General features: G+C 39.1%; 1 protein-coding gene across 2 annotated transcripts in view; it reads right to left on the bottom strand.

Moving 5' to 3' along the window:
• phldb3 (pleckstrin homology-like domain, family B, member 3) overlaps positions 1-13,229 on the bottom strand; it is a 39,950-nt gene extending 26,721 nt beyond the window's left edge. For both annotated transcript variants that reach the window (XM_074683480.1, XM_074683481.1), the window contains exon 1: positions 12,653-13,229. The gene's annotated coding sequence lies outside the window, so the exon portion shown is untranslated. The remainder of the gene's footprint in view (positions 1-12,652) is intronic.
• Positions 13,230-15,442: the final 2,213 nt, after the last annotated feature.

The raw sequence follows: 15,442 nt of genomic DNA, 5'->3' as shown, positions 1-15,442 counted from the left end.
AAGGGGATATCACAGCTGAGCAGAACTGCATAAGCACTTTGAAAACACAGAAAATCCGCCCTCGGCTTTCAGGAACCAGCGTATGATGGAGAAAACACCTCGCAGTGAAGGGGAAGCACTAGTGAAAGAGTGAGGAGAATGGAGGAAGTGGGCGATGAGCTGTGGTTGTGTTTCAGCGTCTCTCTTACAGTGAAGAGCTCTCGTGTTTGTGCAGCGATAAAAACTCTTTTCTTCTTGGAGGCCTTTGAAGTGCATGAGCAGAGAAAGAGTTTGTGAATGGGACCGGGACAATCAATGAAAAACTATGAAGAGAGATCGCCCAGAAAAATGTCGGAGCACATCTGAGTGGACTTTGAAGTCCTTTTAAGTTGCTTCTTTTTGTCCTGTCTCACATCAAATATCATTACAGAGTGTTTACACTGGTTTGAATCAAAGTGCTTCCAAATGTATGAGAATTTCTCATCCTATGTGCCTTTATTATCCTGGTCTCTTCATTTGATCTCACCCCTTATTCTTTTGGTTTGAATTCACTAAAACCAATTTGTGGGAAAGTATTTCTGGTTCCCATTGTTCAACCTTTTCCCACCATTTCACAAACCTCTCTCCTCGTATTCTGGCCTTATAAGGCTGCGGGGAATAAAGGCAGAGTCAGGACACGGAGATAAATATACAGCTGAGATATGAGTGAGGGCTTCCAAATACTGACTGGCACACTGTCATCGAGAGAGCTTAAAGAGGAGGGGGGAGACATGGGAGAGGAAGATAGAGACAGGAGGAGAGAAAAGAGTGGGGTATGTGGTGTTGAAAGGGTCAAAGGTCAGAGTCTTGTTTCTGTTGAAGAGGTGGTGTTAAAGTGTGCAGCTTAGCCAAGCAGAAACCTCTGGCTGCAGAAACACTGGAAACCACAAACGCACCAAGACAAATAAGATGATTTTTACCACAGAAATAAACACATTTATAACCTTGTTAAAAAAAAGATGTGGGTCAGAATAGTTCATTTCTCTATCAGCACACACTGTACAGAGGTCCAATTTGTTTTTACCTTTTAAAACTCTTCCAAACTAGAGTAAAGCTAGGTTAAGGTGAATTATCGGCAAGAACCACACAATACGCATTGGGTCACAATACGATAATATCACAATATTGGGATATTCTACCCAGGTAACTAGTTGATTGAAAACAACTTCTCTATTTTATTGTGTTTGGAATAAAGAAAGTCAGATGCAGTGTTTCGTACTTACACTTAAAACATAAAGTGTGTCATGTTTGTCATTTAAAGTACTGAGACATTAAACTTATGTTGCAAATAAATTATTGGGTATGTCACTTGGTGTAACCAATGAGACTCATAGAAAATCTAATATGCACAATATATGACTATGATTACTATTTTATCAGTCTACTACACTGTAAAAGTTAAAGTTTAAATGATTTTAAACTAACTGACCCAAGAATAGAGAGGAAACATTGATGTTTCCGGTATCAAAACCCACATCATCAAGTTTAGGAGTAAAATATTTTTAACAGACTTTGAGATTGGATTTATTGTACAGTTTATAGGCAACACACAGCAGAGTAGGAATATTATGAATTTTTATTTTAACAAAAATATCAATATTAAGTAAGTATGCACAGATCACCAGTCTTTAAAAAGCCTGACCTGCCGATTTGGGCTGATACCGATTTATTTTTAATTTTTTAAAGCTGACAGCATATACCTTCAATGTTCCAATCTTATTTTATTGAAAGTCATTGAAAAATACCTGTGAAACAATAAAATCTTTATGATTTCACTTAAACAACAACTGATGTGTCAAGAGTTGAAATATCAATGTTTTTTAAAAGTTGATCAGATTCGTCCCTTAGTTTTAAGAAACCAGAGAGACATTCTTCAATATGAAAACGCTTTTTTATTGATATTTCAACTCTATTGGACCAGAATCAGCTGCTTTATAAATCCAGTTTGGTAAATAAAAAGAAAAGAAAACTTTTGGAACTTTAAAAGAAAAATTAGATCATGGCTAAAAACACAGATTTTGACCCTTACAATGGTTCAAGGCAGTGGTCCCATAAGTGGATAACACTGATAGTAATCAAATCAAATCAATTCAAATCAAATCTTATCTAAAAAGCGCTTTTCATACAAAAAGATGTAACACAAAGTGCTCTACAGGCAAATTAAAAACAAGTGACATGCCCTTTAACCCAACCCCCCTTTGTCCACACAACCGTAGAATCAACAGTCACATACACACTCACCCAGGGGGTAGCTAAAAAATGACAAAAAGATAAAAACATGTAAAAACTGAAATATGAATAAGACACAAACTATAAAATAATGCAGTTAGATATGAATTAATATGAAGTAAGAAACCTAAGCAACTCAAAGAAATGGAGATAAGGAAAATAAATATTAACCAGATGCTAAGCTAAAAGGTGGATTTTGAGCCTCCTCCTAAAAGCAGTTTGGATGATAGTAGGGGTCATGAAATGTCTTCCAAAATCTTAAACTACAACTCAATATTTTTACATTTTTCATGTTTCGTGGCTTAACCCAGACACAGACGAACTCATCGGATTTATTAAGGAACACAGCAAAATGTGCACTGCGTGTACTACGGTAGGTAGTTTAATTTTCTACTGCTCAGCTAAATTAAGTTTCTTTTTTTGGCTGTTTTGACATTGATCTATTAAAAGGCTGAACTGACCCACTTTATCATGACTTAAATAAATAGAGAAAAAAAAGTCAAGGCTCCAAAAATGCGTAACACCTTCTTTCCTGTATTAATTCAGGAGAATTCTGACTCTGGTGTTGTTTTACATTCTCTGACAGTTTCTGGTCAAACGAAGTCCAGCATGGGCGGAAAAAGGTGAGAATTCTGGGTAGTTTATGAATGGACAGTGTTTTACAAATCAGCTTCTCTGGTCCTCTCACCACTTTAAGAGTTTTTATGTTACATTCACAGCACTGTCAGAGGCTGCAATGCAGAGCACAGAAGTAACTAATCCTAGTCGCACTTTGCTGGCTTTGCCGCCGGGGACAGTTTTGGATGAAGTGTCTTGCCCAAGGATACCGACATGAGGACTGCTATAACCTGTCTTCTGTGTTTGTTTTCTCTGAGGCCTGTCAGTGCATAGCTGAGACGAGTATCACTCAAGAGTGATGTCAAAGATGCGTGTGTTCAAACCTGACTGTTCAGACTGAGGTCACATGGCAAAATCTGGTTAGCAGCATGCGTGTAGTCTTGGTATACGAAGGGTTAATTGCATCAGGACAGGAAGATTTTTTTTTCCAGTTTGGGGGCTAGAGAGGGAGTTCAAGCTTGGCTGTGACCCTTTGCATGGGTCCATAACAGGGTTCACGAGTGTGGTGGTAACAAACCTTTATGGCCTACAGAAACCCAACGTCTCGTCTCAACCAAAAGAATCTAACATACAGATCACTTGCCCCACTTTTGATCCCTTATCACATACTCTCTGACCTTCTGCTTTCCAGTAAAAGCAGTTAACTTCTGGGAAAACATGCAGAGAGAGCTCAGGCTTAGTCACATTTCTAATAAAACAAACACAAGCACAAACCTCTGCAGTCTGACCTCCAACTAAAGTCCACTCAGATACACTATCAACCCCACAGAGCGGGGAGTGAGAAGAGTGGGAGCGGGGGAGGTATTTAGAGTAGAGTCCAAGCTTTCATGTTAACACAGGGGTTTGTTAAACGCAGCTAACAAAAGACCAAACACAATCCACGGACAAAAAAGTGTTGAACAGTAAAGGACGGTCAGTGGATATTAGAATCAGCCAATACAAAAAAAGGGGGGGCAGAGTTCAGGCCGAGAGCCACTTCAAAGAACAAAACACAGTTTTGTGCCCGAAATAATTAGGCTTGATTACAGGGAGGGGAGCGCCTCTGGAGGATTAGATAGCAGAACAGAGACTCAGTTCAAAAAATTCAACTCTGTGCGTGTGTGTGTGTAAGTATGTTTACGAGTGTGAGTTATGTCATAAGAACCCAAGACATAACTGCCCGACTCCCAAACTGATCCCAGGAGACGTCACGCCTCTGGGACGCTAATGATCAACCACAGATAAGCAATAACCAGCAACAGCTGATTCACCATAACACAGAGGGAGTCAGTGGAGGAGAGGTTTGCATGTTCAAGTAAAAATCAGTCATATTGTTGAAGCATGAGGCTCCAACAAGGATTCAGACGTTTTTATAGAACTGTGTTTGGTTTCAAACATCGGTTAGCAGATATAACTGATGTGATGATCTAATCTGATGCGAGGCTACTGCTTCACCAGTTTTCTTTTGTGTAGATATTGTTAAAAAAATAGACCCAGCTTTCTAAGGAAGAATTTTACTGACTCAAAGGTCACATGAAAATTTAATATGTTCCTTTGATTCTTTGTGGTAGTTGATTGTTTTAATAGCTCATCCACATGACAATATTTTTTTAGCTTATTTGTTTATTTTTGTTCTATTTTAATGTTTGATTACTAGGGCTGAACAAATTTGGAACATAATCTAATTGAGATTTTTTTGGACCAATATTGCGATTTCGATTCAGCATGCGATTTCTTTTGGGGGGTGTTTATCTTCTACATTATTTACTGAACACAAGCAATAAACTGTTTTATAGTATGACCAACAAAACAGAAAATACTGTCAACAAATAAGCAATTTTTTCCTATAGGCCAGGCCTACATGTTATGATGAAATGAGATGAACTGAAGCATGAATTGATAAGAACAACATATCTTGATTTAACTATTACAATCACAGCACAATACTGACTGATTGATTTAACTTCAAGCCTTGTAGACATGTTATAAAAATTATCATTAATTGCCTTAAATAAAATCATAAAAAGGAAAAAAAAAAGCACTGCAGAACGACAGGCCTGGTATGAACAAGGAAATAAAAAATAGATATGAATCCTCTCGTCTATGGATCTTACACTAAATAAAATGCAGAAATGTAAATAAGACCAAATCTCTGGCTCAACCACTGAAATATATCAACATGTCAAGTGCACGTTTTTATAAAATGAAAAAGAAATGCTGTGTGAAAATAAATTAAAATATTAATTGTATAAAAACCTTGCTGATCTCTCATCAGTAACAAAAAACAAACCAAAGTAAATACATATTAAAAGGCTTTTTTTTTTAAATTGCAATGTCGGTTTAAATTCAATTAATTGTTTAGCCCTATTGATTGCTATTATTTCAAGTTATGAGTGACTAAAAACAGCAGTTCAGTCTCCCCTTACAAATCTATAATGCTAGCATTGGCTAATTTAGCTAAGATCTCATTGACCCCCTTGCTAATTCCACTTCAACATATGTGGTCTTCAGCCCCTTTAGATACTAAAGTGATGAGTCTTGGAGCTTTTTTATGATTTTTCACAAACAGTTTATAACTTAGGCCCTGTTTAAAAATCTGGGTTTACACAGAAATGCTGAGGGACTGAAAACGCTGTACTAAGCATGCCAGGCCTATAGGCGTTGCCATAACTGTCTTGTCCAGAGGTCGCTTTTGAAAGATCTCCACCGAAGTAGAGTTGGGTCGATCATCTGGTGTATCGGCGAAAGCTGAGTGCAGAAGTAGAGCAAAAGATGCACATATTGTTGAAAGACGGTCAGCAGATTGAGTAGATTCAGCAGTTGTATCTGATGTTTGTTGGCATTTACATAAGCAAACTTAGCTTTGTGTGTCAAACACTGCAGACTGGGAATGTGTTGTTATATCAGGCTGTTACCGAGACAATAAATAAAACAGCAGCTCGGTGAAATGACCTCGTCCCTCCCTGGACCCCTCGTTGGTGACTGACTAAAAGAGAAAGTGTAGCAAAGCATTGTGTACACAAACCCATAAAGTCAACACGCAGGACAACAGCCATATTCCAGCTGCAACACACGGGGACAAAAGAGCCTTGACGGCGGCGGCATGCTCTGTGTGGGTGTGAATGCTGATTACAGCCTGTCACTATGCTTTCAGTGCAATTCACTATATGGAAAACATGTCACACACTGAGCACGAGAGCTGCACTGCCCTGTGCAGAGGAGGGGCCATGTACAGTGTCAGAGTTAATCCTCAGGGGGCCAGGCGTAGAGGTCAAGTCACTTAGAGCTCTTTAAAATAAATGACCAGGCGTATTAGTCTACTACAAAATCATGCTTTCTCTCATTATAATAACTCAATAAAGCTGGAACTGCTATTCTTGGTGGCACTGGTGAAAGTTGAATCATTTTTAATGTTTGAATAAATATCACAAAGAAGCTCACAAATGGAAACTTAAGTAACAAGATGATTATAAATATCAACCGCCAGCAAAATACAGGGCTACTTTTTAATTGTCTTGATTTTTTCTGTACTAGCGAGCTCAGTGACACTTCTTTAACAGGGTCACAGCAGTGCAAACAGCAGGACGGTGATGTGTGTCAGCTCTTCAAGCTAAAGCAGAATTTCCAATGTGACCTGGTAACTACGGTAAACTTGTTCAAACAAAAGTCATGTTTCTGATCGTACCCTGAATTTAGCAAACTGCTGATCATGTTTGTTCATACAGAACAAGTAGACTTCGAAACGGTGTGAAACTCAGAACACAGAATTGCTCACAGCAATCTTTTTCTGGTGTTGTATGTACAAAAACATCCGATTTGTCCTGATACTTATTATTTTATGCTATTCCTGAGTTTTTTTTATCTGTCTTTAAAGTCTGACACCATTTCTCAGACACAGTGCTGTGTACAATTACAACAATGTCATTTGATTCTATTTATTTAAAGCTATGGTCTACGATTTGGAAGCTTGGTTATTATTAATAACACAGTTTATGAGGCTGTTATGGTCTGATGGTCCGATCTATGCAATATAAAAAGCAAAAAGAATGAAAAAATCCATTCAGTACATCATCTGCAAAACGGCATAATAACTGACCAATCCCAACCGCTGTTCCCCTCATTTTGGGTTTATGCACGAGTCCATCTAATCCCGTCTCCCCTGCTCCGCACCGTACAGCCCATGGTCCCACCTCGTCCTTCCCCACTACCTCTCTCACGTCAGCTAGCTGCTCAGCTACTGAAGCGTCAGGGAGCTGGAGAAGACCGAAACCAGGAAGCTGTTACTGTTACCCTCCACAGGGAAAGGAAGAAAAAAAAAAGTTTTAAGGAAAAGGCTGAAGCAAGGAAGAATTATGAGCAATACAGGTGCCAACTGAGACTGAATATTGGAGAAACGACTGATGGAAAAAGCTGCAGGGGGATTTGGGACTGAAGACTGACGCTAAGACAGCTGAGTTTCTGTTTAACAGGTAATGACTTTGTTTACTACAGTGGGAGATGTTTGCCGAATAACTCTGGTTAGTCTGTGCCTATACTAGCTAATGACTGAAAGCTGCTGGTCGGAATGGGTCGGCTCTGTCAATAGATTTCAGCATAAATTAGCCACCTATAATTAGCATTGTAAACTGATCAGGTGAAGACACGCCGAGAAAGGTAAAGCCTCGCCCAGTCGGCTTTGCTCTGATCAGCTGGCAGTGGCAACACCAGACCGGCTAATTAATGGTTTTGATCGCGTCGCTCCATTTGACAAAGCTACCACTGTGTGTTACAAGGAGGATGACTGTCTTGTTTGTTACATTTTCTGCCGGCCGGCTCCTGAAAATTGACAGAGTAAGTGGAAAGATGCCTTCAAATTATTCATAAAGCTCCAGCAAGGAATAGATGTCACTTGTGTCCCAAAAAAATTACAAAAACTGTCCACCCCTTTAAGATCTACTAAAGCAATTTAGACATTTGGAGACATGATTGATAATATTGATACAAAAACTTTACTAATGTTTGAAACCACTTCTTCTCAGCAGGTATCATGTGGATTGAAGTAAAACTTTTGAGAAACCATGGGGTGATTTTTTTTAGTGGGAAGCAAAGTGATAAAAGGTGCAACTTAAGCTACAGGGGGCGCCAAAATCTCCTCGCACTTTACTTCAATAAAAATAATTTGAAGTGCCTAAGCATGCATTTTTTAATGAAAAAAACAAATGAAGAGCAGATTAACAACTTTTTAGGGTAAGCAAAGCAATGAGGTAATGTATTTATTTGTGGTTTGGTTTGAAACGAATCAATAAGTACGCTTTGTGACCCTAAGACATTTCCATAACATGTAATTTTATTGATAGACTCTCAAGTTTGAACAGACCAATGTGGTCTAACTGCTGCATGTGGGTTGGAATGAACACTGTCAAAAAGTGCTTAACCTCACTGTTAAACTTTGCTGGACGGCGTAGTGTGGTCAAATGGACTTTTAGTCCATGTGTTGTTAACAGATTCATGGTCTCCTGGGAAAGTCTGACCCCTCCACAGACACTAAGAAATAGCATTTAGATATAACTAACGTTGGTGCTAATGATCTGAATTTTAAATTATATATCATGAAAAAACAAGTATATTAAAGCACTATTCTACTATTTTAAGATCTCCACAGGGCCTCTGAGGAAATTCATCTGACTTAATTTTTTATCACAACTTTCTAAAATCTCAACCAAACTCTGACTGATTTTTTACTTTAAACGTGCTTTGTTGCCTTTAATTCATTGGAATAACACAGATAAGAAGGGCTCCTACAGTCCTGATGACAAACTGCTTACTGTAAGTCACTGAGACTTCTCATCTGCTAAAGGCACAAGTCCAAAACCATCTATTAAGACTGAGGACTGGGGGGACATTTTGTATTCACCACAATTACAGGCTGTGGCTTCAATCAAACAGACCAAATCTCCACTCTTTAAATTTCTGTGTTCATCAGCAGGCCTGACATCATCGCATTAGTGCCCCATGCGCCAATATTTCCAGAGAGTTTGGGTAATTTTCCTGTTTTATGATGAAAATGGAGCGATTCAAACCACTTTGAACCATTTTCTTGCTCTTATCCAGCTTCACTGAGATAAAAATACCATCTCGTGTGTCTCATAAATTTGGGAGGTTGGTGTTTGGTTTCCATGTGTCACAGTTCTCTAATTGGTTTGTGCTCAATTTGATTAAAAAGTAAATAAAGGTGACACCCTGTACACTGGTGCACGTGAAAGCTACGTCAATGCTTATTTGACTAAGAGTGAGATCATTTAGTTTCCTACAAACTGACTTCATTCTGTCAGGATATTGTTTACATTCATGCAAAGATTGTGACGCCATTTGACAGATTAATAAACCCATCAGACTCCCCCCGCGGTGACCTTTGGATCTGATAATGTGGTTTCTGCTCTGTGCCAAAGACCAGGAAGCTGTCATCATGGGACACAGTTGTGAGCCGGAAAAGCAGGTGAGGGGAGGGTGTTTTGGCTTCCACGCAGCTGCTGTGTGACTGTGGGACAAAAGTGGCAAGTCTTGAATGGCACCTAGGAGGCAACGCACATGACAAAAAGCACTCGTGCAGCCAGTACAGCTAAGTGTTAGGAGCAGGAAAAAGGACAGGGGTATTTGTTAAAGGTATTCTGAATCATGCATTTAACCCACTTAAGTCAAAGCTGTTATTAGAATACAGACAACCCTAACTCAAGCCCTAACCACTGCAGCACTTTAAAAGAAAAAAAAGGTTGAATTTGGCTCATTTTTTGCACTCACTCAAGTTATTTTGTGGTAAGTTTTTCTACATTCCTGTTGATAACTGATTGACAAGCGCACATCAGCTTGAAATGTGTGCAGTGACAAAAGCAGCTTTATGTGTAGGAGATGTTTTCAGCAGTTTCAGCCACTGGGTGTACATGTCAGGTTCTGGCATGAGTCCAACACAATCTAGTATAAGGCAGACAATTCTCATGAACTAAGCCTAGAAAATAAGGCGAGATCTAAGTGAGAGGAAGTGGACTTACTGGTTTTGCACCAACAGAAGCAAGACGTGCACATTGTTTAAGAGTGTGAAATCTGGCAGCAACACAACACAGGTTTTAAAGCCGATAATAAATGAATGTTTTTTTTGTAAAATTAAAGTCTGCAATAAAAGCCTTGTTTCAAACCCAGTCAAGAAGGTCCCCTTTCTTAAATATTCTAAGATTTTAAAACTCAAGATTGTAATCATAGAAGTCAAACATTGGAACCAAAAAAGAGGGTAATGAGCCAATGGCAGCGGCTGTAAATGTTTTGTTTCACTGTCAAAACAGACCTTTCAGCCACTTTGCTAAGAGCTACAACGTGTCTGCCTGTAGCGCAGCTCAACCCTGATCTTTACAAAGCAAATCCCTGCATAACTGTGCGAAGGAATGTTCATGTGTTTAACTTTACTTTGAAAATTTGACATTTTGACATAGGTGTTAAAGGGGAGGTTTTTAGAACCAGCCCCTAGTGGACATTCAGGGAATTGCAGTTTAAAACACTTGATGTCAAAAGCCGCGTTTCCACCAAGCAGTCCAGTTTGGTTCAGTATGGTTTGGCATTGTTTGGTACAGTTGAGCCAGATCCCATTTGTGTTTCCACAGCAAACTGTGCCCCCTCATGGAAGCCAGATGCCGAAAGCCACAGCTGTTAAACAATAGTGTGACGCCGTAGCAGTGCGACACAGTTTGCCCCGCTAATAAATCCAACGAAGCAGAAAAATGCGACACAATAAACAAAGAGCAACGATGGCGGACATGCAGCATTCCGTTCTCTATGTGATTAGCATGTAGCTCTTTGATACAAAGTGCAATCAAGCTTTGTTTCAGAGAAGTTTGTGTGCCACCAGTAGAAGTGCAGCTGCTGTCGCACGGCAAGTGTCAATTCTTTTGACCAATCAACAGTCTGCAGTGTTGTAGCTTCACCTTCTGAGAGCGGACCAGTTCAGTCTGGCACCCATATGAAAGGGTCCCAAAAAGTGGGACAGTTCGTCTCAGTTATTTGGGGATCTGCCCTGGGATAAGTCGGTGGAAATGCCACAAAATGCGCACCGTACCCAGACATCTTATGCTATGCTTGAGTGCTGATTTCTATTCTTTGATTTCTTATTTCATTTTTCAATTTTAAGAAAACAATAAAAGAACAAAACAAATATTTCTCAACACTGCAATTATCTTCAACTGACCAGTATACAATGCAAACAGGTCATGTGCTGGACTGAAGGGTGCAAATCAACTTCTTCTGACTCACTGTACCGATTCATATGAATTCCCTTATAAAAGGAACAATATATTGATCAATAAGGGAAGTTTTATTTTAATTTATCTGAAAGGGAAACATCTTCCCAGGAACTGTATGAAACCAAATGAGGGAATGTAAGTACTCAATAAACAGATTAAAAACACTTTGTCAGATATATGCAGGGTAAAACTGAAATCAGTTATTATTTTAACGCAAGCTACAAAAGCAAAAATACTGATGATTTTTTTTGTTCCATCTCCATTTACCATATTGTATTTTCCTGTTTTTGTCTGTTTCCAGCCAAAAAACTCAATAATTTGTTGTGAAATGATCAGAAAACAGCAGTGTATGAATATTAACAAACTGGAAGTGTTAACACAAAGCAAAAGGGCAAAGTAGGGCCTTTATGATGCTGGAATTTCATTTAGGTGATTTCCCTTTAGAGGATCAAGCAGATGGGTTCAACGTCAGCTGTAGAGACCAACAGGAGCCTTTTACCAGAAGTGAACCATCATTAATGGGATTCGTAACACCTGTGGGGTTTTTACACTGTGGAAAGTGGAATAATCTGCTGTGAAAACAGTAACATGAATTTCATTAGATATACATCTAGATACAGACTTTAAATAGACCTCCATGAGATAAGGAATTGAAGGTTTGAGCTACTGTGAGAGAGTTATCAGTTTTCATCTGGCTGCTGTTTTCAGGTTCAACTGCACTGTCAGAGATTCCTCTGGCATGAGTAAATCCCCGGGAATCATGATGCAAGAAAAGAGTGAGCCATTAATGACAGACCAGGACGAAGGGCTCAGACACAGATTTGACCAAAGGGCGGGCAAAACAAGGTGTGTTTGTGTATGTGTGTGTGTGAAAAAGACAGACAATAACTAAGAACACAACTCCCCAGACGGCAAACCCTCCCAACACAACTCAATCTCCCCTCACAATCCTGCCTCCACGTACACTCCCACCCACTGTTTACTCTGTGTGAGCTGATGGAGGGATAAAAGACGAGATATCCCTGGGTCACTGTAAACAAGAGGGGAATTTCTGTAAACTGAGGTTATTGTCATGGGACAAGGTTTTGCTGAGAAAGAGCACTTAGCCTCTGTGAAAGTTACTGTGAACACTTTTTACAGATAAGGTATGAATAATCTTCATTATAGCAGGACTGTGTTTAGCTCAGGGGATGGAAGGAAACATTATGAAATGGGACTTTATGAACTATTTTATAATCAGAGCCAAACAAGTATTGATGTAGACACGTTTTGATTAAGGATACATGTTTGATGAAGGGTGCAAATGAATTGAAAAGTTGATGTTTTGAAGACAACTCTAAAGACAATGTTATTTTTTTTCTACTTTATGACCTTCTAGATGAAAACACAGTTAAAAGGGATAAACTAGGATACTTCACTTGCTTGGGGAAGTTGCTACAGCCTGACACTTACCAAAAGGAACCACATGAGCTTTGTGTATGTCGTTAGTAAGAGGAACCCCTCTCTGCTGCTGACCTAAAAACAGTAAATCAAACAAGTCTTACCTGGAAAACGCACACCAGCTCCAAACGACAGCAGCTGTGAGTCCTCCAAGTCATAACATCGTAGAGTCAGATGAGATGTGAAACTGTAACGCGGAAAAAAAAAACCTGTGGAAAAAACGTCACTTCAGCAGAAACTTTCGACGCGCTTTCACTTTCAGACAACACGAGTTAGAGCGCGTGAAGCTGCCTCGCGCTCGATTAAAGTTTTCTGACTCGCGGACAGACACGCTATCTGAGTTTCCTGCGTGTTCTTTCTCCACCTGGTTTGATTCAAACACTCCCAGAGGACATGACAGCTCGGTCAGTGTGAGCTGCTGCTGTCGGCGTCAACAGGTGAGATTGAAATGAAAGCACGCGGAGGAGCGTGATGACGAAGGCGGGAGCTGACTACAATAAAAATGTGTCATGAAGTGAGCAGAGGTAGAGCGTATATCCTGCAAGGGGGTCAACTTCTCCACTGCTCTGTGCTGAGCTCACAAACAGTGAGAGTCCCGTTCAAGTCCAGCACCGAAATGGGATTTCTATTCTGGGAACTGACGGGGCTTTTTCATTGTGGAGTGCTGAACCAAAGAGTCATCCAGGCATACTGCCAGTTCACTGAGAAGTTAAAGGCCCCTTAAATGCTTTTCATGTCAGCCTCCCATGGGAAGACTTTATAAGACTAATATTACAGTGATTTAAGAGAAACTTCACTTATTAGGTCAAAACAGTAGGGGAGACAAGGGTTGGTTGCAACGTTTAAAATATTTTCATATTTGAGAAAAAAAAAACTTATTCATTTATGTTGATTTAAGAGAAACTTGACTTATTAGGTCAAAACAGTAGGAGAGACAGGGGTTGGTTGCAATGTTTTAAATATTTTGATATTTGAGAGAAAAAGAAAAAACACTGTTACTCCTTAGTTTAAAAAAAATAAAGAAAAAGCTGCTTCCGAAAAAAAAGCTTTTTCATCTACAGTGATTTAAGAGAAACTTGACTTATTAGGTCAAAACAGTAGGGGAGACAGGGGTTGGTTGCAGCGTTTTAAATATGTTCATAATCGAGAGAAATAGAAAAAAGCACTTGTTCCTCAGTTAAAAAAATAAATAAAGAAAAAGCTGCATCTGAAAAAAAAAGCTTCATTTTTGGTGATTTCAAAGAAACTTGACATATTAGGTCAAAACAGGAGGGGAGACAGGGGTTGGTTGCAACGTTTTAAATATTTTTATATTTGAGATGCTTGGGTTCAAGACCTTTTTGGACACCCCTGGCCCTGAGGCAGGTATAAAAAATAACACCCCAGTACTTTTACTATGGGATTCTTACAGTGCATAACATTATTTAATGTATAGCTGACAAAGCACATGGGCATGAACACAAGAGCAGGAGTATGGGGTGCACATTTAAGACTGAATCTTGCATCTGCAGCATGAATCAATGCAGCTTTAACAAGATAAAACTTGTATGCCTAATGAATCCTGAAATGCAGGTGATATCTCTACTACTGCTCACTGATGATAGTTTGTTTCAAAAAATGAAACAGTTCTTTTTTAAAGTTTGCACCTAATGAAGACTTTACATACTTGCATTATGTCTAAATAACCAGAATGCTTTGATTACTTTTACTGGAGCTTGATATTATCAAATTCTAAATCAAACATCTAAAGCTGTTTTCAGCTGGTAAGACATTTGCCATTGACAGAAATAAAGCAGTGTACACAGCTGACAAGCAACTGATCCTACAAACCATGCCAAAGCATGCATTGCTGCATTGTTTATGGGACTATGAGACGAGAGAGTTTGGCTCATGCATATTAGCTTAGCATCCTTAGCAACCTCTGCATGTTACAATCAAGCTACATCTTTAGCTCAGGCCTAGGATTGGTTAAGCTTCTTGGGAAAATCCCAGCACTCAGTGCAAAAGTAAGAAAAGCTGTGTCACATTCATGACAGGTTATACAAGGTGTCAGATCAGTCTATTAAAAGCCAGCAATCAGGAACAGAACCAAAGTCACTCTTTAGTGTTTGTAGGTGGGTGAAGATACTGCAGCACAATCTAAATTTCTAGTTATCCTCAATATATTCATGCATATGTCTGCAATGGCATTGTTACACCTGTTAGAGCAGCTAACTCAAGTTGGCATGATTGCAGTTTGGCCAAATCTAATTGAAATAAAAACTCAGCTATTGCGCCCACCAGGCCTTTTCAGTTCCCAGGTGCACCATTTACACCTGGAAATACAATCAGTTAGTATAAAGTCCCTTCTTAATTAGAGATGGGTACCGAATTAGGTACTTTTTTAGGTACCGACCGAATTATGTCAAAAGCACCGGGTATTGATTCCTGTAGAGTCAAAAGGTACCATGTTTAAGTACCTAAATGCATCCTTGTGACTGTGAGGGAGTGGAAGAGTAGGCGTTTTTCCATACTGGACATGAACACAGCATTGCAAGGTTATATATTGAAGAATAAATATGTTCAATTGTAAAAAAATATATATATTTGATTGTTAAACAAATTAATATTTTTTACCACATAACCACAAAAAAGTACCGAAAATTGGTACCGTTGAGTACCGGTACCAATTGGTAGGTACTGGGCATCAGTACTGAATCGTTTCAAATGTGTAAGGTACCCATCCCTATTCTTAATACATAAGGGGTAATATAAACATCATGAAACATGCTACCATTATGATATACATATTTCTGTAGGAACATTCATTGACCACTCCAAACAGAGTGTAAGTCCCTTTCTGATTCCAGTAGAGCTTAAAATACCAAAAAGTATTAGTTAGTCACTGTAAACAT

The sequence above is a fragment of the Halichoeres trimaculatus genome, unplaced genomic scaffold (assembly GCF_033239565.1).
Source record: "Halichoeres trimaculatus isolate MK-OKI-2021-1 unplaced genomic scaffold, fHalTri1.1 fHalTri1_scaffold_12, whole genome shotgun sequence".
Taxonomy (NCBI): domain Eukaryota; kingdom Metazoa; phylum Chordata; class Actinopteri; order Labriformes; family Labridae; genus Halichoeres; species Halichoeres trimaculatus.
Note: the sequence above shows the minus strand (reverse complement) of the source record. Positions and strands in the feature narration are given on the sequence as shown.